This window comes from Entelurus aequoreus, linkage group LG17, assembly GCF_033978785.1.
Source record: "Entelurus aequoreus isolate RoL-2023_Sb linkage group LG17, RoL_Eaeq_v1.1, whole genome shotgun sequence".
NCBI classification, from domain to species: domain Eukaryota; kingdom Metazoa; phylum Chordata; class Actinopteri; order Syngnathiformes; family Syngnathidae; genus Entelurus; species Entelurus aequoreus.
In genome coordinates, this window is record NC_084747.1 from 33,183,387 (window position 1) to 33,210,823 (window position 27,437).

Consider the following 27,437-nt stretch of genomic DNA (forward strand, 5'->3'; position numbering starts at 1 on the left):
GCATAGATTAAAGGCCTACTGAAATGAATTGTTTTTGTTTAAACGGGAATAGCAGATCCATTCTATGTGTCATACTTGATCATTTCACGATATTGCCATATTTTTGCTGAAAGGATTTAGTAGAGAAAATCGACGATAAAGTTCGCAACTTTTGCTCGCTGATAAAAAAAAAAACCTTGCCCCTACCGGAAGTAGCGTGACGTCACAAGCGGTAGTGCTGCTCACAATTCCCTGTTGTTTACATGGAGCGAGAGATATTCGGAGCGAGGAAAGCGACGATTACCCCATTAATTTGAGCGAGGATGAAAGATTCGTGGATGAGGAACGTTAGAGTGACGGACTAGAATGCAGTTCAAGAGATATCTTTTTTCGCTCTGACCGTAACTTAGGTACAAGCTGGCTCATTGGAATCCACACTCTCTCCTTTTTCTATTGTGGATCACGGATTTGTATTTTAAACCACCTCGGATACTATATCCTCTTGAAAATGAGAGTCGAGAAGGCGAAATGGACATTCACAGTGACTTTTATCTCCACGACAATACATCGACGAAGCTCTTTAGCATGAGCTAACGTGATAGCATCTGTCTCAAATGCAGATAGAAACAAAATAAATAAATCCCTGACTGGAAGGATAGACAGAAGATCAACAATACTACTATCAGGAGACACCGAACCAAACACTGGACATGTAAATACACGGTTAATGCTGTGCCGCCTGTCGAAGCCTGGCAATGCTGTTGCTAACGACGCTAACTTAGCAATGGGACCTCGTCAGAGCTATGATAAAAACATTAGCGCTCCACCTACGCCAGCCAGCCCTCATCTGCTCATCAACACCCGTGCTCACCTGCGTTCCAGCGATCGACGATGCGGTCGGCGGCCCGGAGACGTAGGAAGTCAAAGTGAGATCGCCGGCGCTAGCGTCTGCTATCCAACAAAGTCCTCCTTGTTGTGTTGCTACAGCCAGCCGCTAATACACCGATCCCACCTACAACGTTCTTCTTTGCAGTCTCCATTGTTCATTAAACAAATTGCAAAAGATTCACCAACACAGATGTCCAGAATACTGTGGAATTTTGTCGAAGAAAACAGAGTGTCCAATAGGGTCCAAACACTTCCGTGGACCTCGCGACGTCACGCGCATACGTCATCCTCCAAAGGCGTTTTGAACCGGAAGTTCCCCGGGAAATTTAAAATTGCACTTTATAAGTTAACCCGGCCGTATTGGCATGTGTTGCAATGTTAAGATTTCATCATTGATATATAAACTATCAGACTGCGTGGTCGGTAGTAGTGGCTTTCAGTAGGCCTTTTCCAACAGTCACATTTCTAACCCATTTTCTGAGTATGCAAGCGATTCATATACATGTGGAGGAATTCACTGTAGATTGCAAATGACACAACACCCCACAGTCTCTAAAAGTTTTAGAATTTATCTTTTGAAAATGTACACTATTAAATACATCTTGTAGACGGACATCACTGCTTTTTTCAGTTCTGGTCGAAAATAGAGTTGGTAAACAATATATAGATTTGATTATCACAACATTATGTACACTTTGTGTGGCCCACAATGCCGCATCAAAAAAACTGCTTTTACCAGCATTTATGTCACTGCGTGTTGCACGTTGGTGAACATGCAAGATTAGAGGAGAACAAACTTTATCTTGTGGTTTCCTAAACCAAGTAATGTTGCAATGGCACTGTCTTTTTCGTCTGAGTTTGGCAGCTAATCCAACCGTGCATTGGTCCATCTTGACAAAACAGTCCTGTGTAAGATGTTGTGGACTATTAAACATGGAATTCTTTATTTCATAGACATCAAAGCAGGCGGGGCGGTATGAAACAAGAAGGAGCACAGGGGGAGGAGGCTGGTTGACACCAGATACTACAATGCCCACATAAGTACATCTGTCAATCTGTGATGTAACAAATGGCCCACTTTTTTAAAAAAAAGAATGGAAAACACAGCGTTCTCAGGCAGGCATCAAAACATTTGTGCCAATTCATGCAATATGATTTGAGGTTTTAGAATCGTTTAACATGATTTGAACAACATTTATGAGTCAGAAAAGAGGAAAAATATCATAGGTCCCCTTTAAAGATCATCACATGTTTACATTTGCACTATTTATAAAAAAAAAAAAACATTGGCTAATACTGTATTATTAAAACTAAATAACTCAAGTCATCTTTTTAGTGTTCATTTAAAATATTATCTCAATTGTTCTGTTTATTGCTATTCTGAATGTTGCTGGGTCTGGTTTGGTTTGGGTATTGGATTTCATTATTATGGTATTGTTGTGTATTGTTTTGTTGGATTGCATCATTATGGTATTGTTGTGTATTGTTTTGTTGGATTGATTAATAAATTCTTTTAAAAAAAAATAATTAAAAAAATAAAATAAAATAAAATATTAATACATTTAGTTACGTCTCATTTGTTGATATATTTGGTTACCTTAATTTCTGGACCATTTTTTATTGTAAATTCTACTTAATACACACCAGTTTTACCAACTTAAAAATAACAATACATTCAATAATCATATTGTGGCTAGTGAATACTAGTGGTTCTCAAACATTTTCACCAAGTACCATGCACTTCAGAAAAAACTTAGCTCTCCAAGTACCACCATAATGACAAACATTGAAATACAGTAGCGTAGTAGGCCTACAAATTCCTTATAAACAAGGCAAAGGTTTTATTTAACAAGTATATTTAATATTTGTGTCCACTGTAACACTACACACAGTTTGAACAGTAACGCTGTGTTTGAATAGAGGAAAACAAAACACTGCACTTTAATCAAGTGCAGTGTTTTGGCATACCACTAGATGAAGCCCCCGTACCACTTGTGGTATATGTGCCACAGTTTGAGAATCAGTCAAGAAAACGCTAAACTTAACTATAAATTTAACAATAACATCTAATCTATCATCTAACCAATTGATTAGATGGCGTTAGAAAGTAAACAAAAAAACAGTACAAACACTTTGGTGACAATTTTAACGCTATTGCCATCCCATAAATATTCATAAGAAATCAACACCTGATTTCCCATTTGACTATGTGGCTACACTGCAGAGTGTGGAAATCTAAATAACAGGCAACTGCATTTATCCAAGAGGAAAAAAGCCGCATTTAATATTAGGTAGAAAGCACCATAGATCTAAATGTCACATTCACTTCGTTTAACAAGAACTGACAAAAAAAAAAAAAAAAAAAAAATTACTTGAAAACATTTTAAAAGTCTAGCAATCAATTTAGAATCAGTTTCTATGTTGGAAAAGTACACATTTGGAAGTATTACAGCTTAAAAGGCCAACAGCAAAACAAATCTTGTGTGAAATGTGTTTTGACAGCTTATTAAGGGCAAACATCTACAGGAACTTTGTCATAAAATCCCGATTCCTCATCATACTGCTGAGCTTTTTTTTCCCTGTATATACTGTATGTATTTTTTATCATAAATAAATCAAATCATTAAATTACGCCCATCATTTGAAACATCACTATATATTTAAGTTAACAGGGTCAGATGATTAACTAGGAGGATTTGTAATTTTCCTCCTTAAAACTGCTCATTAGTGGGCTTCCATTAAAGTGCATGGCTTCATCTTTACGAAGCTGTGATGCATCATTTAAATGGTAAATGGTAAATGGATTGTACTTGTATAGCGCTTTTCTACCTTTTTAAGGAACTCAAAGCGCTTTGACACTATTTCCACATGCACCCATTCACACACACACATTCACACACTGATGGATAAGACCTTACTTTAGACTTAGACTTAGACTTCCTTTTTATTGTCATTCAAATCTGAACTTTACAGCACAGATAAGAACGAAATTCCGTTACATAAGCTCATGGTAGTGCAGGATAAAAAAAAGCAATAAGGTGCATATATAAATAAATAAATATATATAAATAATATATATAATAATACAGGTGCCAGCTAGCCTTTATCATCAAGAATTGCGTAGGATTTTATACAAAAAGTCATGATTAGGGGACTGTCATTATGGCTTTTTTCATGAATATGGTAGTTATAATGTATGTGTTGTGATTGTTTATTTTGCAGTAGGAGAATGAGCTTGATGTGCTCAATTGCTCCCATGTCGGTGTACAATATCTTGTCAAATAGACGTGCTTTTAATCATTGCAGCAACGGCCGTGGTGTCAGATTAGTGACTTTTTGTCCTCTCTTGTATCGGACCAACTCTGATATACTGTACACAATTAAATTTGCAGAGAATGTACCCTCTTGCGCCGTACGGGGTCCCCCATGAGATCTCGGGGCCCCACAGCCCGTGGTCTGCATGTGAGACTGGGTGGTACCACGAGTATACAAAAAACTAATTCAATGTCTGCATTTTGTGTCTTTATTCTTACAATATTTATGGTGGTGCGTGTTAATCCTATTTGACGAATGGGAATGCTGCTTTGCATTAAGACATATGTGCTAAAACCAACAACCATGCTCTAACACAGTGTTTTTCAACCGAGATACAGTCTGAGGTGCCGTGGGAGATTATCTAATTTCACCTATTTGGGTTAAAAAATTTTTTTGCAAACCAGTAATTATAGTCTGCAAATTATGTGTTGTTGTTGACTGTCGGTGCTGTCTAGAGCTCGGCAGAGTAACCGTGTAATACTCTTCCATATCAGTAGGTGGCAGCCGGTAGCTAATTGCTTTGCAGATGTCGGAAACAGCGGGAGGCAGCGTGCAGGTAAAAAGGTGTCTAATGCTTAAACCAAAAATAAACAAAGGGTAAGTGCCCCTAAGAAAAGGCATTGAAGCTTAGGGAAGGCTATGTAGAACGAAACTAAAACTGAACTGGCTACAAAGTAAACAAAAACAGAATGCTGGACGACAGCAAAGACTTACTGTGGAGCAAAGACGGCGTCCACAATGTACATCCGAACATGACATGACAATCAACAATGTCCCCACAAAGAAGGATAAAAACGACTGAAATATTCTTGATTGCTGAAACAAAGTAGATGCGGGAAATATCGCTCAAAGGAAGACATGAAACTGCTGGAAAATACCAAAAAAGAAAAAGCCACCAAAATAGGAGCGCAAGACAAAAACTAAAACACTACACACAGGAAAATAGAAAAAAATTCAAAATAAGTCACGATGTGATGTGACAGGTTCGTGACAGTACACCTACTTTGAGACAAGAGCTATACTGATGCATGCTTGGTTATGGTTTAAAGTCATATCCAACAATTGTTACAACAACTTCTTACTGTCAACTGAGTTTCGTTTTTTAATGATTTCTGCTGGTGGTGTGCCTCCCCATTTTTTCAACTAAAAAAATGTGCCTTGGCTCAAAAAAGGTTGAAAAACACTGCTCTAACAAACTTGTAACTATAATTTTGTTAACAAAGTGCAATGCATGCTGGGTCGTCCGGTGCTAACTTTTGCAACTGGCTTCCCAGAATGCATTGCAACATTTTTGTAAACAGATTTATGTATGCAGCACCCAGTATATAAATCATTTCCCCATAGTATTAGTCTGTGTATCACCAAGTTTTGTGTTAAGTTTACCAATTTTAAAAGTAAAGCAAAGCGAAGTCGGCTGAAAGTGCATATTTGAGTTGCAGTTGCTTGCCTAACAATGACACACAACCCCCGAGATTACGAAATATATGTAACCAGGAGAGATATGTTAATTAAAAAAAAGCTGATTATCACATTTTGTTAATGGTAAAAAAGTCCTTTACTTGACCTACAATATAAATTCCGAAGTATTGAATTAAGAAGAATTGGGTAGCTTTGTTGACATATTATGTAAAGACACAAAACATACTGTCTGATAGGATGTAAACATAGTTTTTTTTTATACTCTGCGATATTTAGATGTCACAAAAAGCTTCTAAAAAATACTTTTAAAGAGCGGCATTGACACACACACACACACACACACACACACACACACACACACACACACACACACACACACACACACACACACACACACACTTACACACACACACACATGCACCGAGGCGGCACTTCCAAAGTGTTTTCTCTTACATATTAGTAATTTCTGCATATTTCTTGCTGTCATATTAACACTGGTCCGTGTATTTGGTCCGTGTCGCGTTCACATTTTAGCTCAAGAGAACCGAACCGTCCGCACCAGAGTTTTTCTTGCAAACGTGTTCCTACTTGGCTAAAAAAACCATATACAAGCAGGACATACAGTACACACCAGAGTTCATCACACAAATGACACTTGTGAACGCACCCTTTTAGACATATAAACATTTTAAAAATATACGTTATTAACCAAATGATTGCTGAGACTCAGTTTGAATTATATTTCCTTTGCTGAACAACACAATTATACTCATTTTGCATGCATTATTTGCAAATTAAAAAAGGTGGAATTGCTGTAGTTTATTTTCGTATCCTGTGGGGTTGTATAGCGACGTGTTGTGCCGTAATGCTGTCTAAGGCAGTGTTGTTCAACACCTGTGCCACGGCAGACTGGTGTGCCATGAGATATTGTCTGGTGTGCCGCAGGAAAATATGCAATTTCACCTAATTGGCCTAAAAAATATTTTTTGCAAACCAATAATTATAATCCGCAAGAAATGTGCCGTTTTTGAATGTATGTGCTGTCTCGCGATCGGCAGAGTGACCATGTAATACTCCTCCATATCAGTAGGTGGCAGCAGGTAGCTAATTGCTGTGTAGGCCTACTTTGAGACTTAGTGCTGCATTAGTGGTGCAATTGTGTCATATTTGGTCAATATACGCGAATGAATGTCAGTTGTTAACATTTTCTGTAGTGGGATTTAAAAAAAATAAAAATACATTTTCCTTGGCTCAAAAAAGGTTGAAAAACACTGGTCTAGGGCATGGGTGTGATTGAATTAGTTGATGTACATCAGTGGTCCCCAACCTTTTTGTAGCTGCGGACCGGTCAACGCTTGAAAATTTGTCCCACGGGGGTTATGGTATTTTTTATTTTTTATATTGTTTTCTTTTTTTTGGTCATAAACAAATACAATCATGTGTGCTTACGGACTGTATCCCTGCAGACTGTATTGATCTATATTGATATATAATGTATATATTGTGTTTTTTATGTTGATTTAATAAATAAATAAATAAATAAATTTTTTTAATATTTCTTGTGCGGCCCGGTACCAATCGGTCCACGGACCGGTACCGGGCCGTGGCCCGGTGGTTGGGGACCACTGATGTACATTACTCTAGAGCAGGCCTGGGCAATTATTTTGACTCGGGGTAGAAGGCCAAATTTTGAGAAAAAAATGTGTCTGGGGGCAGGTATATCTGAATTTTAGGAACACGAATACAAAAACTCACACTAATGTCTGATTGAATGCTAAAAAACGTTATGAACGGAACGGAACGGAATTTTACGTTTTTTTTACTAAAAGAATGTGGGATTTACAATATTAACTATGATCGATAAAACACTGAATATTGACAACATATGAACGTCACACCCCCTCCCGATCGACATATTTTACAATCAAGCAAAACGCAAAAAAAATGCAACAAACACAGCGAAATATGAACGCGAAGGGTAAAAAAAACAACCCACATACAAACTCATATATCTGATATATCACTAAACTTTAGAACTTTGCAGTAAAAACCTCCTTCCGCGTCACTCTGTGGAAATGATCCCCACCCACACTGCTTGGTGCCTCGTCTGAGCAGCTGTGACATAGGTTACCATAGTAACTAGTATATCATGCAAAAGCACAGATTCCAACCATTGAAATACTTTGTATAGTTCAAGACTTACAGTCATTTGAAAACATCACTGCACATCATAATGGCAGCTACACTTTCCATCTTAAAGATCTAAAACAACTATTTGAAAAAATGAGCAGTGATTCTCAAATTGCGGGCTCCATGGAGTATGTGGCCCTCAATGTAAATGAGTTTGACACTTCTGCCTGATGTAATACAGCAGCAGCTGAAAATATAATTATTGGTACTTATGCAGTGTTTTCAAATCATTTACAGCAGCCTTTATTGGTAAAATTATTATAAATAATAAAGCTGTGTTGTAAAGCCAGAAGATAAGCAATAAAACAGATGGAAAACAGATCAAAATGGACATTAAATACAGATTAAAGAAACAGATACATCCACACAATACATAAAAAGGGTGCCATGCACATTATACTACGCCATCATTCTAACCTATAAGAAAAGGTTCATAATTTGATTTCTTATGCTTAATTACAAACCCCGTTTCCATATGAGTTGGGAAATTGTGTTAGATGTAAATATAAACGGAATACAATGATTTGCAAATCATTTTCAACCCATATTCAGTTGAATATGCTACAAAGACAACATATTTGATGTTCAAACTGATAAACATTTTTGTATTTGCAAATAATCATTAACTTTAGAATTTGATGCCAGCAACACAAGACAAAGAAGTTGGGAAAGGTGGCAATAAATACTGATAAAGTTGAGGAATGCTCATCAAACACTTATTTGGAACATCCCACAGGTGAACAGGCAAATTGGGAACAGGTGGGTGCCATGATTGGGTATAAAAGTAGATTTCATGAAATGATCAGTCATTCACAAACAAGGATGGGGCGAGGGTCACCACTTTGTCAACAAATAAGTGAGCAAATTGTTGAACAGTTTAAGAAAAACCTTTCTCAACCAGCTATTGCACGGAATGTAGGGATTTCACCATCTACGGTCCGTAATATCATCAAAGGGTTCAGAGAATCTGGAGAAATCACTGCACGTAAGCAGCTAAGCCCGTGACCTTCGATCCCTCAGGCTGTACTGCATCAACAAGCGACATCAGTGTGTAAAGGATATCACCACATGGGCTCAGGAACACTTCAGAAACCCACTGTCAGTAACTACAGTCGGTCGCTACATCTGCAAGTGCAAGTTAAAACTCTCCTATGCAAGGCGAAAACCGTTTATCAACAACACCCAGAAACACTGTCGGCTTCGCTGGGCCTGAGCTCATCTAAGATGGACTGATACAAAGTGGAAAAGTGTTTTGTGGTCTGACAAGTCCACATTTCAAATTGTTTTTGGAAACTGTGGACGTTGTGTCCTCCGGACCAAAGAGGAAAAGAACCATCCGGATTGTTATAGGCGCAAAGTTGAAAAGCCAGCATCTGTGATGGTATGGGGGTGTATTAGTGCCCAAGACATGGGTAACTTACACATCTGTGAAGGCGCCATTAATGCTGAAAGGTACATACAGGTTTTGGAGCAACATATATGTTGCCATCCAAGCAACGTTACCATGGACGCCCCTGCTTATTTCAGCAAGACAATGCCAAGCCACGTGTTACATCAACGTGGCTTCATAGTAAATAGTACTAGACTGGCCTGCCTGTAGTCTAGACCTGTCTCCCATTGAAAATGGGAGACACAATGGTGTTGAACAACTTAAGCTGTACATCAAGCAAGAATGGGAAAGAATTCCACCTGAGAAGCTTAAAAAATGTGTTTTCTCAGTTCCCAAACGTTTAATGAGTGTTGTTAAAAGGAAAGGCCATGTAACACAGTGGTGAACATGCCCTTTCCCAACTACTTTGGCACGTGTTGCAGCCATGAAATTCTAAGTTAGTTATTATTTGCAAAAAAAATAAAGTTTATGAGTTTGAACATCAAATATCTTGTCTTTGTAGTGCATTCAACTGAAAATGGGTTGAAAAGGATTTGCAAATCATTGTATTCCGTTTATATTTACATTTAGCACAATTTCCCAACTCATATGGAAACGGGGTTTGTATTACAATACAATTTTTTCCAATTGCTTACACACTAAATATAATATTTTCACACAGTTAACAAAGTCTACACACAGTAAGCAAAACCACTGTGCAGATTTGCCTAATATTAGGCATAGACTCTGCTTCACAGTTTTTGTAAAATATTACACACAATGCTTTACACACACCTTCCCATCTTGTGCACATATTAGGATTGTGATACACACATCTTCATATCTTGCACACAGATAACGGTTGTGATACACACATTTTCACGCTTTACACACACACTTGGATTGTGATACACACATCTTTATCTCCAGATTTTTTTCCAAACCTTTTTATTTGTCTCAGATTTTAATTTGTACCGCATGTCATTGTTGACTACTGTGATATGTTACTTTACCTGACTGTGGTAAAAATTAGAGATGTCCGATAATGGCTTTTTTGCCAATATTCCGATATTGTCCAACTCTTAATTACTGATTCCGATATCAACCGATACCGATATATACAGTCGTGGAATTAACACATTATTATGCCTAATTCTGCGAGCTCGCTTGTTAGCCACGGCTACAGCACCGGCAACAACACACTTGATGAGGTCATCAAGCGTTGCCAGGAAACCTCTCATGTTGCAGTCGTGCTGCAACTCCTGTGTTGTGTGTAGGAGAGGGAAGATGGGAGAAGAGAGGGGCTGCTGACTGGGAGACGCGACTGCTCTTTACTTCTCCCTACATCCGTGAACCGCTCCGTACAACGGCGTTTTAAAAAGTCATTAATTTTACTTTTTGAAACCGATACCGATAATTGCCAATATTACATTTTAAAGCATTTATCGGCCGATAGTAAAAATAGATATTTGCAGTTTGCAGCATCATTGTTGAGCAGTTCTTGAAAATATTATAGGATATTTTTACTTTCTCTTTAGGTCCTTACGCATAGGCCCACTTCAAAGTAAACAATGACGATTGCTATGGATTTGCCAATATATTTTGTCAAGTTACAGTAATCATTCATCACATTTGCTAAAAAGGTCGTGCAAAATGCCCCAAACATGTGATTTCTTATAGTAAAATAGGGTTTTTTACTTATCACTGTTCTGGGTAAGTCACGCCAATAGTGTCTTATCACTGTGATATGTTACTTTACCTGAATGTGGTAAAAATACATATTTGCAGTTTGTGGCATCATTGTTGAGCAGTTCTTGAAAATATTATAGGATATTTTTACTTTCTCACATATGCTAAAAAGGTCGTGCAAAATGCCCCAAACTTGTGATTTCTTATAGTAAAATAGTCTTTTTTTTTTTACTTATCACTGTTCTGGGTAAGTCACTCCAATAGTGTCTTATCATTTGAAGTCTGTGTGAATGAGATGAAAATACAACTGCAGTTTTACAAATGCTTGCTTTACTTTGATGAATGGGCATATGTTTTGACTGAAGTGTGTCATTTTAATTAATTAATCTAGGAATCAAGAAAATTGAATGTGGTGTTTGGAAAGGTGTGTATATCTCTTGAAAAAAGAAACACAGTTAGTAAAATTGTGTGTAAGCAAATGGAAAAAACTGTAATAATTAGAGATGTCCGATAATGGCTTTTTTGCCGATATCCGATATTCCGATATTGTCCAACTCTTAATTACCGATACCGATATCAACCGATACCGATATATACAGTTGTGGAATTAACACAATATTATGTCTAATTTTGTTGTGATGCCCCGCTGGATGCATTAAACAATGTAACAAGGTTTTCCAAAATAAATCAACTCAAGTTATGGAAAAAAGTGCGAACATGGCACTGCCATATTTATTATTGAAGTCACAAAGTGCATTATTTTTTTTTAACATGCCTCAAAACAGCAGCTTGGAATTTGGGACATGCTCTCCCTGAGAGAGCATTAGGAGGTTGAGATGGGCGGGGTTCGGGGGGGCGGGGTTGAGGTGGTGAATAGGGGGTAGTGGGGGGGGTGTATATTGTAGCGTCCCGGAAGAGTTAGTGCTGCAAGGGGTTCTGGGTATTTGTTCTGTTGTGTTTATGTTGTGTTACGGTGCGGATGTTCTCCTGAAATGTGTTTGTCATTCTTGTTTGGTGTGGGTTCACAGTGTGCTGCATATTTGTAACAGTGTTAAGGTTGTTTATATGGTCACCCTCAGTATGACCTGTATGGCTGTTGACCAAGTATGCTTTGCATTCACTTGTGAGTGTGTAAAAGCCGTAGATATTATGTAAATGGGCCGGCACGCAAAGGCAGTGCCTTTTAGGTTTTTGGCGCTCTGTATTTCTCACTACGTCCGTGTACACAGCGGCGTTTTAAAAAGTCGTAAATCTTACTTTTTGAAACCGATACCGATAATTTTGAAACCGATAATTTCCGATATTACATTTTAAAGCATTTATCGGACGATATTATCGGACATCCCTAGTAATAATCTACATCAGGCAGCATAAAACAGCTTGGGCCTCTACTGTACCTCCCCCAAACGGCGTTAATCAAACTAAAGTCATCTTATCTTAAATTCTTTATTTTTTATAAGCTGCTGAACCTTTCCTTGAAGCCCCCATGGGGAGTCGCGCCTCATGCTTTGAAAGGCCACTGCTCCACTTCATGCAACTTCTTTGCCTGTGTTAAATTTTCTATTCGCACACATTTTCCGAGCCAAAGTTTGTCAATCTGCGACAAATCGTGGCGAAAATAAAAATAAATCCATCACCTGCTGTTAATAGTGTGACAGAGCGAGAGAATGACAGTGCTAATTTGTACGTCTATGTGCAAATCCTCCTCGCAGCTATCACCTGTCATTGTGTTCGGAAGCCCCCCTTAACCTGTTTCCAATTTTTTTCTCCCTCCTATTTTCCACAAAGCTGCTTTTCCATTAGTGCTGGGAAAACACGATGGCAGGTCCATTTAAAACGACGACGCTCCACCCTCCCCATAAGGAAAATAAGAAATTATAAGAGTGCCGCTGTCGCTCCTAAATTCCTCCACGGGAGCTCCCTTGGAGGGCGGGACGAGGGAGCTTTACCTTAGCATATGTTAACTATTACAAGAGGCCTTGATGGAACACAACAAAATGACTGGTAATTGACATAAAATATGACAAAGCGTCGGAGTCTTTGTGAGGAAAGCGTGGCGCATTACGGCGTATCAGCTCCGTAATGTGACTGATTAATGAAAGATCAACCTCACGCTCACTCTGCTGATTCTGTGAAAAATGAGTTTTGTGTTGTCATTCCGACAAGCCGGCAACCGCCGCCGGAAAGGACTATTAGCCGGAATCATTATCAATAGCCATATTTTCAAACTCTATTACGGCAATCAGGCTAGAATTTATTCAATAGATTTAGTTCATTTGCTTGTAATTGATAAATAATCAAAATTTATCAATGTACTTGCACACATTTCACTAACAATCAGGGAAAACTGCCCCATTTACCAGCTGACTTGGTCCAAATTAGAGCTAAATTGATGATCAATTAATCTTGGGAGGGGTAGTGCAGCCGTGTTTAGCAGAGGAGCAGCAGAAAAGTGTGTGTGTGTGTGTGTGTGTTGGGAGGGGGGGGGGCAGAGGGGAGGAGACGAGGAAAGGATGATAAAGAGAATGGATGGACGGGAGAGTGTGTGAATGGAGAAGCGACACAGGCAACGGCGGTCACTATTATGTCACTAATATAGTTACAAAAATGTGTGTGTGTGTGTGTGTGTGTGTGTGTGTGTGTGTGTGTGTGTGTGTGTGTGTGTGTGTGTGTGTGTGTGTGTGTGTGTGTGTGTGTGTGTGTATCTTCCACGGAGAAGCATCAGATAGATCAAGTTGGCCAAGTGGCAGTGGGCAAGGTCAGAGCGAGTGATCCCATTTCTTCCTTCGTTTGCTGAGGCATTAAATTGCATGACGTGGCTGTGCTGCAGTTTGATAATTGCCAGCACATGTTTCTAATTTCAAGCCACTCAGAGACACTGCTGACCCAAGTCCTCCCCTTCTCTCTGCGTGTTATGTTCGCCACTACAACAAACACATCTTGTCACAATAAGCGACGTATACACACGCAAAGTCAACGTCGTGCTGCAGTGGCGTTGTTGTTGTTGTTGTTGTTGTTCTGTCGTTATATTTATTCACTGGTGGATTAGGGGTGTTCATTTTCCAACATAGAAAAAAAAAAAAAGGAAACAAGTTCAACTCTAGAGCAGTGGTTCTCAAACTTTTTTCTCCGAGTACCAGCTCAGAAAACCCTTGGCTCTATTAGTACCACCATAATGACCAACATTAAAGTGACGTAGTAGGCCTAAGTATTCATTAACCTTCCTCTTGTGTTAGCTTTCTGTTACCATCTCTTATGTTAACGGGTCGGTTTTGACCCATGTCTTAAATCAGCTGTAAAATACACTAAAAACAATTATCTATCATCCAATTTGTTTCTCATCTCTTGGTTACCTTGTTAGGCTTCCTTATCCATGAAAATATTGGTTTGAATATTTTTGGTGTGGGCCATTGGGCCTTTTTTTTGTCAGTATACCCCGCGATGTCAAATAAAAAAATGGTAAAATTAACCTCAAGAGAATCGTATAAATAAAAAAAAGGTTGTTGTGTTACCTGACTATTACTGAGGAGTATTAGAACACATCTCTTAAATACATTTGTTTTATTTATTTTTCCATTTTTATAATTTTAACTATAGTAACATTTATGGTGTTACGGGTAAATTTTGACACATATATATTTACTTCAAGAAAAAGGCTAAAAAGCATTTTTTTCAGCAACAGATCTTTAAGACAAACACAAAATGAAAAGCAGAACAAGTCATAACACGAAATATAGATTTGCAAGGTCAAACCCTAACAACACCAAGGTCATAATTTCAACCAGAGCATTTTATAATTTAGTGAAAAAAACAAAAACTGTTTTATTTTGTTGAAATAGAGGTTCCTCACAAAGTCAAAAAGCCTTGATGCGAAAAAAATAATTTATGTGGTTCTTTTATGCATTTAAAAACTAAAACGGGTCGGTGCCGACAAGACGAAGGTTAAACAACAAGGTACAACAAGGTAGAGGTTTTATTTAATATTTTTGACCACTGTAACATGACACACAGTTTGAACAGTAACACTGTGTTTGAATATAGGAAAATAAAACACTGTAGTTTAATCAAATTATTTGTTGGCGTACTATTGGCTGCCCCTCAGAGAGCTGTTTCTCACTGTGAATATATACAAAATAGGGTTATACGGTATACCGGTACTAGTATAGTATCAAAAACAGTGCTATACTCTGTTTGAAAAGTACCGGTTCCCAATTTATGTATTTATTTATTTTTTTAATGACATTGCTGGTTTTTACGAGCAGAGGAGCATGTTCGGCAGCGCACAATCACGGAGTACTTACAAGCAGACACAGTGCGTAGACAGAAAAGGGCGAATTGACGCATTTTGGCTTAAAAACTGATGATAAAGATGAAGTTTTAACACGGAAACGCCCTCAGGAAGAGGTGCTTTAAGACATGGCTAGCTAGCTAGCAGCGAACATCCATCCGCAGTCGGCAGTGTTTTAGCTACTTCTAAATCACTAATCCTCGCCTCCATGGCGAGGAATAAATTAAGTTTCTTACAAGTATCATCCCTGCAGGACGAGGAATAGCTAAACATGCTTCACTACACACCGTAGAAAGATACAACAGCTCGCCGGCGTCACCGCTAACAAAAGCTAGCGCACCTGAATGTAAACAAACGACATGGGTGGATCTACACCTGACATCCACTGTAATGATACCAAGTACAATAACATATCTAGTCGAAATTACTATGATTACATCGATATTTTTTACAGTCACCAAATGTTTTTTCCTTTTTTTTAAATTCACATTATGTTTATGCACTCAGGAAATACGTCCCTGGACACATGAGGACTTTAAATATGACCAATGTATAATCCTGTAACGACTTGGTATCGGATTTATACCTAAATTTGTTGTATCATCCTAAACTAATTTAAAGTAACAGAAGAATAAGTGATTATTACCTTTTAACAGAAGTGTAGACAGAACATGTTAACAGAGAAAATAACCAGATATTAACAGTAAATTAACAAGTGGATTAATAATTTATTGATTTTATTTTTAATTTTTTTAATTTCATTTTTACAGCTTGTCCTTTATCATTTTGACAAAATAATAGAATGGAAAATGACACAAAATGTTACTGCGTACGTCAGCACCCAAATTAGGAGCCTTTGTTTTTACTTACTTGCTACTAAAATACAAGTTGTCTAGTATGTTCACTATTTTATTTAAGGACAACATTGTTCTTCGATTGCAATAAGAAACATATGTTTAATGTACCGTAAGATTTTTTTGTTAAAATAAAGCTAATAATACCATTTTTTGTGGTCCCCTTTATTTAGAAAAGGTATCGAAATACATTTTGGTACCGGTACCGGTACCAAAATGTTGGTATCGGGACAACCCTAATACAAATATAAATGTATGATCGCCTCATGATATTATTACACAATTATGCATTTCATTCTTATATTTAAGTACAGTTTGATCGATAACTTGCTTTGAAATTGTAAGTTAAGCAGATGTTTAAGTATTTATTTCTTCTTTTTTTTATATATTATATATTATATTGTATTATATATATATATTTATATTTTTATAAAAAAAAGGTTTGAAATATATGACACTATAATATGTATTGCATTATTAGATAATATTAAAGTTTAAAAGATGACCACTCAATTGCATTCTGTACATGCTTTTTTTTCTGTCAAAATGGAAAGAACGAGAACATTTAGTAAGAAGTATAAAGTTTCACATTATTTCAGGCTTTTGTGGGCCACATGAAATAATGTTGCAGGGCAGATCTGGCACCAAGGCCTTGGGTTTGACACCTGTGACATAAATCATTCACCTAAGTCAGGATTAGGGTATATTCAGGAGGGTGTTTTTTTAAAACCTCAGTCATCTTAAGTAGGATCAATGAAATAATTGTAATCTAAATAAATGATAAAAATCCTTGCAATAGGTGAAGGTGCTTGAAGCAACTTAATGATGCACATTTGCAGCGGGCAGGTACAACGCTGCGCCGTGGAGCCAACACAGGGGCCAAGTGCAGGTGAATTAACCCGGTCCACATCTAATATGCTGGTGTCAGCTCTGGTTAGCGCGCGGCTACACGGCGGCCTGTATTGGCAGTGGCACAGTATCCTACACCGTCTTCCCTCGTATGCCAGCAGGCAGCTATCTATAATCAATGGCCACTTTTAATTGCGCGTCCTGTCTGTCGGTGCACAGAGACGGTGCAAGGGGGGGCGAGCAACACTGTATATTTACCACGCCGGGGGATAAATAGTGGAGGTCATCTTCTCTGGAAAAAGCCAATCAGCGCTTGTGCTGTTGCATGGCAGGCAGTTATAATTGAATAATTTCACACGGTGACCCTCAATAAACACCCAGGACCCAAATGCACTAACAGGCATGAAATGATATAGATTGGAATATAAATGAGTTTATGCATCGGTCACGAGTTATGGACCATTTACAGGATATCATTTGAGAATATTTTCATTTCACACAGGATCCACACGACATGCTCAAATTAAATACTTAGTTAATAGTCTTAAAATAATCAGGTATGAAATGTATAAAGTTTAAGGATATAATGTGGTAATGCACTTATTTCATAATGACATGAAACATGCACAAAATGAGGACATTTGGTGTGTCAACTATTTTTTAATTGTTGGTTTATAGACACTTACTGTATTTTTTAGGGATGTCCGATAATGGCTTTTTGCCGATATCCGATATTTTGATATTGTCCAACTCTTTAATTACCGATACCGATATCAACCGATACCGATACCAACAGATACTGATATATACAGTCGTGGTATTAACACATTATTATGCCTAATTTGGACAACCAGGTATGGTGAAGATAAGGTCCTTTTTAAACAAATTAATAAAATAAAATAAGATAAATAAATTAAAAACATTTTCTTGAATAAAAAAAAAAGTAAAACAATATAAAAACAGTTACATAGAAACTAGTAATTAATGAAAATGAGTAAAATTAACTGTTAAAGGTTAGTACTATTAGTGGACCAGCAGCACGTACAATCATGTGTGCTTACGGACTGTATCCCTTTCAGACTGTATTGATATATATTGATATATAATGTAGGAACCAGAATATTATAACAGAAAGAAACAACCCTTTTTGTGTGAATGAGTGTAAATGGGGAGGGAGGTTTTTTGGGTTGGTGCACTAATTGTAAGTGTATCTTGTGTTTTTTATGTTGATTTAATAAAAAAATTAAAAAAACCGATACCAATAATAAAAAAAACGATACCGATAATTTCCGATATTACATTTTAAAGCATTTATCATCTTCAGTATTTTTATTAAAAAAATATATGTAAATAATTTCTTATCACAATTCATAGATTTTAAAGTAATCCTAAAAGCTATTTTATATATATTGGTTATTTTCTTTTCCCTATTTTTATTAGTAATAATAATAATTATACCATACAGATTTAAGACATAAAGTATTACAGAACGAATCCACCTACATTAGGTGAGCTGCTGAAGTATAACAAAGCTCGCATTACTTGCTTTAAAATATGCAGATCTGAAACAATGAGGTGGCGACTTGTCCAGGGTGTACCCCGCCTTCAGCCCGATTGTAGCTGAGATAGGCTCCAGCACCCCCCCCGCGACCTCCAAAGGGATAACTGGTAGAAAATGGATGAAACAATCATCATTCCAGAATTCATTGAATTGCTATAGTAACTTTTCATATACCTTCCAGACCATTTCACAGGCATTGGAGTTGAGCTGAGGCGTCTTTTGTTCACCATTATTCTTGTTTTTAAAGCAGATGGGGGTTGCCATGCAGCGTGATGAGGAGGCTGCAGACGAGAGCCACCGGTGGACATGCTGCTTTTGGCTCAGCCGCTAATTGATATTGAGCGCGCCGCTGGTGAGGAGCGTGCAGGGCCACTGCTGGTTAATCTATGCTTTAATCAGCGTGTGTAATGAGAGTGGCGGCGCGCTCCCACAGAAGAGAGACTTACAAGCAACGTCTGTCAGCATCAGGGGGGGAAATATTGTGTTGAACTGCTGTGATTCTATGGTTTTTGTGGGTTTTCCCACCTCCAAAATCAGGAGGGAGAAAATGGGAGCTTTCTTTCAGCACAACTGAGGGGATGCTATGGTGCTGTCCATGGTGCTGAAGTAGAGCGTTCAAGTCTATGCTCACATACAAAGTGTACCTAACACTATAGGGATGTCCCCATCAACGTTTTTGGCCTCCAAACCCATTATTTTAATTTGTTTAATTATTATTTTCTGTATTGAATGTTACAATTTTTTTTAACAAAATAAAGTGGCAAGTACACAATTACTAAACTAAAGCAACAACTACTATTAGCTCTCGTTTAAATAATTTGGGCTTTGGCCTTAAAGCCTTCCTGTATCCAGACACTTACTCCGCGAGTTTGTAAACAATAACAAAAACGACCCAAAAATGATTTTGCAATAACCGGAACAAGAAATATATATAGACCCTTATACTATAAGCATCGATAGTAACAACGTCTGGATCGATAACTCCTACTTTACATGGAAGCTCGGTGTGTGTGTGTGTGTGGCATGCTGAGCCGTTCCTTTTTCTCCACTCCTCCAGTGATATTACTACTTGGAAGAAACCTTGTAGCCATGGTGGTGAGAATTGTGTCACTACATGTTTTGGTCATTTTTTTTCTTTACCCTCTTAAGGCCCAAGCTGATTGTTTACATGCTTTTTTTTAAATTTTTCTTTGCTATTTGGGATTATTGGACCCTAATTAGAATAAAAATTAAAAACCATCTTTTGATATGATGTACTTAGTCCATAAGTACACAAACGTGTACTTCATGTGTAGTGACATGCTAATTTTTATTTTTACACTTTTTTTTCCCAAATTCCATTGTATGTTATACTCTTCTGACACCACCAGATGGCAGTATAAGTGTCCACATAAGTAGTGTACACAATTTTGGAAATAAGAGCTAAAAAGTGCTGTCCACGCATGTGGCCACTAAGGCCTTTAGAGGTTTTACTGAATGAAAATTGAAAAAAATTCAAAAAAACAAGAAGTGTGAAGTGATTTATATTTGTATTGCGCTTTTCTCTGATGACTCAAAGCGCTTTACATAGTGAAACCCATTATCTAAGTTACATTTAAACCAGTGTGTCAAAGAGAAATAACTACTAAAAAGGGTTTTATTTTCAGTTTATATTTCATATAATAAAAATGTTCATCCCTAGTCAAATGAAAAATAAAATCCGACCACAACTGATGTTTTATTCATATTTTGGCACTGGAAGTTTTTATTTTCACAGTAAAAGCGGGTTACTCCAGTAGGCATGTGCCTGTGACTCTGACTAAAATGTCTTTTGAGTCCGACACAGAAATTATGCTAGACAACAAGGACTGACATCTATGAATCTCTATGCACGTCACCCAAAAGTGGGGCGAAAAAGGATGTGATCACTCACGACACAACACGAGTACAGTATTTTTTTTCTCACATGTCAGTCCGCAGTCCTTTCCTTTAATCGCTACTTCCGGTTCCGGTGTCGTAATATGAAAAATGTCCGTTTTGGTTTGTTTTTCCGTGTTTACTAGGGATTACACAGTAATCCATCCATCCATCCCTTTTCTACCGCTTACCCCTTTCGGATTTGCGGTGGGTGCTGTAGCCTATCTCAGCTGCGTTCGGGTGGAAGGTGGGGTACACCCTGGACAAGTCGCCACCTCATCACAGGGCCAACACAGATAGAGAGACAACATTCACACCCACATTCACACACTATGGCCAATTTAAATATGAAATGAAAATCTAATCGTTTTTTAGATGTAGTTATTGCTCTTCGACACCAAAAATTAACAACGCTGTGTTTTTTTTTACATTTTATTTTATGTATTTTAAAATCAAATTCAGCCCTGCGACTTGTCCAAAATGTACTCTGCCTTATGCCCCTGGGATAGGCTCCAGCCCACCCACACCCCCGAGATAGACCAGCGGGAGAAAATGGATGGTTGGATGAAAAATCTAATTTAAAAAAAACATTTTTTTTTTTTTTTTTAAATTTCCATTCATGAAAAGAAAATTAAATGACCAAAACATACATTGATTGGTGACTTTGCACTGTAGATGAATTGCAACTTGGTCTTAAATTCAACATTGGTGTTCTGGCAAGCATCATTTTTGCGAGAATATTTCACGTGAGTAATCTTTAGCCATGTCAACACTGGGACGCAACTGCGGTAAAGATCAATTAAAAATGCAAAACTCGCCTTCCGAGCTGATCCTTAATCGGGACATCTCAACAGACATCACTGCAAAGTTTAAACTACAACCAAAATCATAAACACGCAAATAACTACCCCTTTAACCATGTCGATCATACCTGAGGATCTTGCATTGGATTGCATAAGGTGTACCTAATAAAGTGTCTGGTGATTGCTTCACAATGTGGGAACGGAGGGCCATTTTTCAGCTTGTTTTTTTAATTGGCATCGTCTAAAAAACAATATGATATCATTATTGTTGGGATTATTAGTAATTACTTTAATTTGCTTTGTCACCATTAACACAAGGCTGAGATTGGCATGTATTAATCTACATTGGATTGGGTTTAAAGCCTTTAAAACAGGGGTGTCAAACTAATTTTAGATCGAGGGCCACATGGAGAAAAATCTACTCCCAAGTGGTAAAATCACGGCACGATAACTTAATAATAAAAACAACTTCAGATTGTTTTCTTTGTTCAAAAATAGAACAAGCACATTCTGAAAATGTTGTGTTTTTTTACACTTACATGTTATGGTTAATAGTATTATATCTTTATTTGTCGTTGTTTATACTTTCTGAATAAATTATGTGATAATGTTCATCAGTCAACTCATTGGTGTTAATTTTTAATCTATCAAGATAAAAAATAATATCAAAATCAAATGTAGTTTGCTAATTTTCCTCGACTGGTGCACTAACATGTGGTTTATTTTTATTTTTTTACATATGTAGTATAATCTACAAAGATACAAAGAATTGCTATTGTGACATCTAGTGGACACATTTAGAACAGCAGTTTATTTCATTTCAAAAATTTCGGCTCATTTTTATACTTAGCAAACTCATCCCGCGGGCCGGATGAACCCTGTTCGCGGGCCTGATCCGGCCCTCGGGCCGTACGTTTGACACCCCTGCTTTAAAGCCTTTGATGTATCCTGCCCTTTGTGGAAAAAGTTTGGACACCCCAGCAAAAAAATGATAATGTCACAACACGTTCACAGGCAGCTTGTGGAGAAGTTAATTAGTAAATGAGTGGCTGCTATTGTAACGGAACAATCCGTACCAAAAGGATGGGGGTTTCGGGGTGAGGGGTGAGGAGGGGGGGTGGGGGGGGCATTGCACACATGCAGGCCGCAGACTGAATAGCAAGTGGACCATTAGCAGAGGTGTGTGTGGGAACACTGACAGACAATTAACAGGCTATCACACACACAGGCAAATAGGTACAGAAACACACACACACACACGCGCACACACACACGCACAGTTATTCATACTTTAAATAGGATAGTGTGTACAAAATGAATTGCCACCAATTATGGAATCCATTGCTCCTGATGACATGTAAAGGGCAGTTATTTAATTGCTGACTTGGATTTTAATTCATGGATTACATAACTTCATATGACCATCTTATTGTAGGCAAGAGTGCGCGGGGATCAATTGGAGCACCGTAAAAATGCAAATAATTAGTTTTACAAGATTCTGTCTAGGATTTAGAATTAGACTTAATAAGAGGAAGACAATTTTGGTCATATTTTTTTGTTAACTCAAGGTTGACAAGAAACTCCTCTTTTATCATTTTATTTTATTCATCATCATGATTTCAACACCTGCCAGGAAATTCAATATCAATTAAATATCAGGCCGTGCTTTACGTCCTTGGTCATTGTCACTATTTATTTTTTGAAAAGGCTGGCAATGAGCCAGCCAGAGGTTACAGCGCCACCTGTTGCTTTGGCACGACTTGACAGCCTGACACTTGAGGAAAGGTCATTTTGATAGTTTAGGTGGAAAAAAAAATCCTTTTATGATTGAAAAAAGCCCTGGATTAGTCTTTTGTTTTGGGAATCAGCAATGTTTAGCCTGCCTAAACGAGTTTGGAGGAAGCGGGTTCAATTGATTACGCCTACAAACAGATAGAAAATAGTCTGAAATGCTATTTACTGTACATGTGGGGTTGTGTGGAGGATGGATGAATGGGGTCTCCTCCTGACAGAAGCAGAGCGCACTTTAGTCTACTTCCTGTCCCCCATGACAAGACTTTTGTCCTCTCATCAATCACAACTGCGTGTACAGGTGTACACTGCCGTTCTCAGAAAAAAAACAACCTCAAAACAGATAGTTGCCACAAAATGATACCGCCACAAAGTGACATATACTGTAAGTGATTGACAGCTAAAACTAGGAAGTAATAATGGCACTTTGTTTAGGGTGTAGAGGCCTGCTTGGATGCTTAGCAGACAAAGTAATCACACATGACTCACAGTGCATATGAGTGATGGGGCTTGCTGTTTTTTGTGCAATTCATTGAACAATGCGTCAAACTTAATTAGACTTTGAGCCTGATCTACTAACATTTGTCGAAAGTTCAGCATGGGCTCAGTTTCTGTGAAGATCACACTTTTTAAAGCATATTGCTCACCACTGTACACTGCCCACCTGTGGTGTGGGTTTAAACGAGCCAGTGTTAAACAGCTCATAGTGGCTTACAATGACAGCATGAGGCTGCTCTTAAGAGCGTCGAGGCGCTGCAGCACAAGCCAAATGTTTGTCAGTGTTGGGGTCCCCACCTGCTCTGCCACTTGACGTAATCTCATGTATAGGTTTATGTGTAGGGTAGCTGAGTCAGACAACAAAGTAATTAATGGTCTGACTAACCCGACTTGCAGTTCTGTCAGTTTTTCATCCAGTCCGTGGAACCATTGGCGAGCAAGCCTGTATGCTGGACATTGAATATTGTGGAGGGTTTTTACCATTTTTATTTATTTTATTTTAATGTTATCCTGCTGCTTGTGTTTATCTTATTTAATCGTTGTAGTATGTTTTCTTCTGTGATTTATGTGTATATATATATATATATATATATATATATATATATATATATATATATATATATATATATATATATATATCCATCCATCCATTCATCCATTTTCTACCGCTTGTCCCTTTTTGGGGTCGCTGGAGCCTATCTCAGCTGCATTCGGGCGGTAGGCGGGGTACACCCTGGACAAGTCGCCACCTCATCCCAGGGCGACACACATTATATATATATATATATATATATATATATATATATATATATATATATATATATACACACACATTATATATATTTATATTTATATATATATATATATACCTGTATATATATATATATATATATATATATATATATATATATGCACATAAATCACAGAAGAAAACATATATATAATGTTTTCTTCTGTGATTTATGTGCATATATATATGTATATAAATATATCCATCCATCCATCCATTTTCTACCGCTTATTCCCTTCGGGGTCGCGGGGGCGCTGGAGCCTATCTCAGCTACAATCGGGCGGAAGGCGGGGTACACCCTGGACAAGTCGCCACCTCATCGCAGGGCCAACACAGATAGACAGACAACATTCACACTCACATTCACACACCAGGGCCAATTTAGTGTTGCCAATCAACCTATCCCCAGGTGCATGTCTTTGGAGGTGGGAGGAAGCCGGAGTACCCGGAGGGAACCCACGCAGTCACGGGGAGAACATGCAAACTCCACACAGACAGATCCCGAGCCCGGGATTGAACTCACGACTACTCAGGACCTTCGTATTGTGAGGCAGACGCACTAACCCCTCTGTCACCGTGCTGCCTATAAATATATATATATATATATATATATATATATATATATATATATATATATATATATATATATATATATATATATATATATATATATATATATATATATATATATATATATATATATATATATATATAGTACAGGACAAAAGTTTGGACACACCTTCTCATTTCAATGTGTTTACTTTATTTTCATGACTATTTACATTGTAGATTGACACTGAAGGCATCAAAACTATGACATCTGTGAAAGTGAAAACCATTTCAGGTGACTACCTCTTGAAGCTCATCGAGAGAATGCCAAGAGTGTGCAAAACAGTAATCAGAGCAAAGGGTGGCTATTTCGAAGAAACTAGAATATAAAACATGTTTTCAGTTGTTTCACCTTTTTTTGTTAAGTACATAACTCCACATGTGTTCATTCATAGTTTTGGAGGGAGAAGGATTTTGAGAACTACAAATATGGAACCAAGAAATCGGGCCCAAAATCCTTAACTTCCACCCTAGGTTGCTAAACTGTCTTGAATGCACACTCCTCCTTCCTACCCAAGGATTGATACCCAAATTTGTGGTATCATCCAAAACTAATGTAAAGTACCAAACAACAGAAGAATAAGTAATTATTACATTTTAACAGAAGTGTAGATAGAACACGTTAAAAGAGATAGTAAGCAGATGCGGCTGCTAGACTTTTGACAAAAACAAGAAAGTTTGATCATATTAGGCCTATACTGGCTCACCTGCACTGGCTTCCTGTGCACCTAAGATGCGACTTTAAGGTTTTACTACTTACGTATAAAATACTACACGGTCAAGCTCCTGCCTATCTTGCCGATTGTATTGTACCATATGTCCCGGCAGGGACGTGCACATGATTATAGAGGGGCAGGGGCTCAAAGTCAGAAAAGGGCAGGAACATTTTTTTTGGTCCTTTACACAATATGGAAATTAATGTAAAATTAAATTTGCTACTAGGAAGCTAACTACTTAGCTGTGTGTCCTTTGTAGGTAAAAGTGATTGCCATTTCTTTTGTGTCAACAAATTATTGTCATAATGAGTTAATTCACATTATCATAGGCTTGGTAGACATGAAAAGCAACAAAACACTGGTTTATTATTGGCTATTTATTGTTAAAGATAAGCACTTTAATATTGAACATTGAACAGTGCAACATGAACTTTGAAAAAAAATACAAAAATAAATACCCAAATGGAAAAAACTTAAATGTGAAAATCTGTCCTTCTTCCCTTAACTTGATGAAAACACCATCAAGTTGTAACTTATGGTCTTTCTCACTTAATGCTCAGACTAAACAACTGAAATGCAATACAGGGCCAAAAATATGGACCAGGGGCCAGTAGAGGGCTGTAGGATGGAGGCCACCCATACCCAAATATGCTCCTCAATGTAAATTCAGGGCTTCCATGAAATGCTGTGAAATCATCAATTTTAGCCATGCATTAAGAGGTCTGCTACCCTTAGCTGCTTCCTGGCGCTCCTTCTCCTTCCTTTTCTGTATCCTTTCTTTTTTTGGCATTGTGCTGCAGGCATAATCAACATGAATCAAGTTTAAATACAGATGGTAATATTCCTAACAGATAACCTACATCTTATATCCCCAGAATGCTGAAATTATTATTATTATTAATAATAATAATAATAATTATTATTATTATTATCATTATTATTATTCTTATTATTGTTATTATTATCATTATTATTATTATTATTATTATTATTATCATTATTATTATTATTATTTTGTTAACCCACACAGTAATAGCAAAGTCACAATAAACTTTATATCTAAACCTCTACTGTGAGAGAAATGTGATCCGCCGTAAACACAGTGCATTTTATTTTGAAAATTAACCCGGTGTTTTATTTTGTATTTTGTACACTACTTCCTGTCCCGCACGATCCGCTCTGCTCTGTGCGGAATTGATGTGCCGTGCTCAATTGATGCGCCGTGCTCCGACGTCCGGCAAAAACAGAAGCTGACACATTGAATAATAGAATAATACAGCGTTTTTCTGAAATATTACCCATATTAGAAGCTGAATAAGTGGACGGCGACTAGACCATAACATAACTCACAGGTTCAAGTTGCTCCACTGTCACGTCTCCGGCTCAGGGGCGCAGTTGGCTCTCTCTCCTCTCACTTACTCACTCACTCGCCCTCTCTCTCTCTGGCGAAAGCGGCAGGCTCAAACAACCCCGTATTACAAGAAAACGTGGAGTTTTTTTTGTTTTTTGTTTTTTTACATCCCTGACAGGAATTTATTAGTGTTGTTTAAAGAAAAAAACAAAAAAACAAAAAACACACACACACACAGGCAGAGGGCACTTTTTAAGACAAGGCAAAAAAGGGCAGGGGCTCAAGCACCCATAGGGCCCTATGTGTGCACGTGCCTGTGTCCCGGCAAGAAATCTGCGTTCAAAGAACTCCGGCTTATTAGTGATTCCCAGAGCCCAAAAAAAGTCTGCGGGCTATAGAGCGTTTTCTATTCGGGTTCCAATACTATGGAATGCCCTCCCGGTAAAAGTTAGAGATGCTACCTCAGTAGAAGCATTTAAGTCTCATCTTAAAACTCATTTGTATACTCTAGCCTTTAAATAGACTCCCTTTTTAGACCAGTTGATCTGCCGTTTCTTTTCTTTTCTTTTCTACTCTGCTCCC

The 27,437-nt window shown here is 37.7% G+C and overlaps 1 protein-coding gene across 3 annotated transcripts in view; it reads right to left on the bottom strand.

Moving 5' to 3' along the window:
- LOC133632807 (homeobox protein orthopedia-like) overlaps positions 1-27,437 on the bottom strand; it is a 221,786-nt gene that overhangs the window by 16,967 nt on the left and 177,382 nt on the right. Inside the window, exon 1 of one of the 3 annotated variants that reach the window (XM_062025507.1) lies at positions 26,855-26,940. The exons of the other annotated variants lie outside the window; for them this stretch is intronic. The gene's annotated coding sequence lies outside the window, so the exon portion shown is untranslated. Of the gene's footprint in view, positions 1-26,854; positions 26,941-27,437 lie in introns of those variants that run through there. 3 annotated transcript variants of the gene reach the window in all.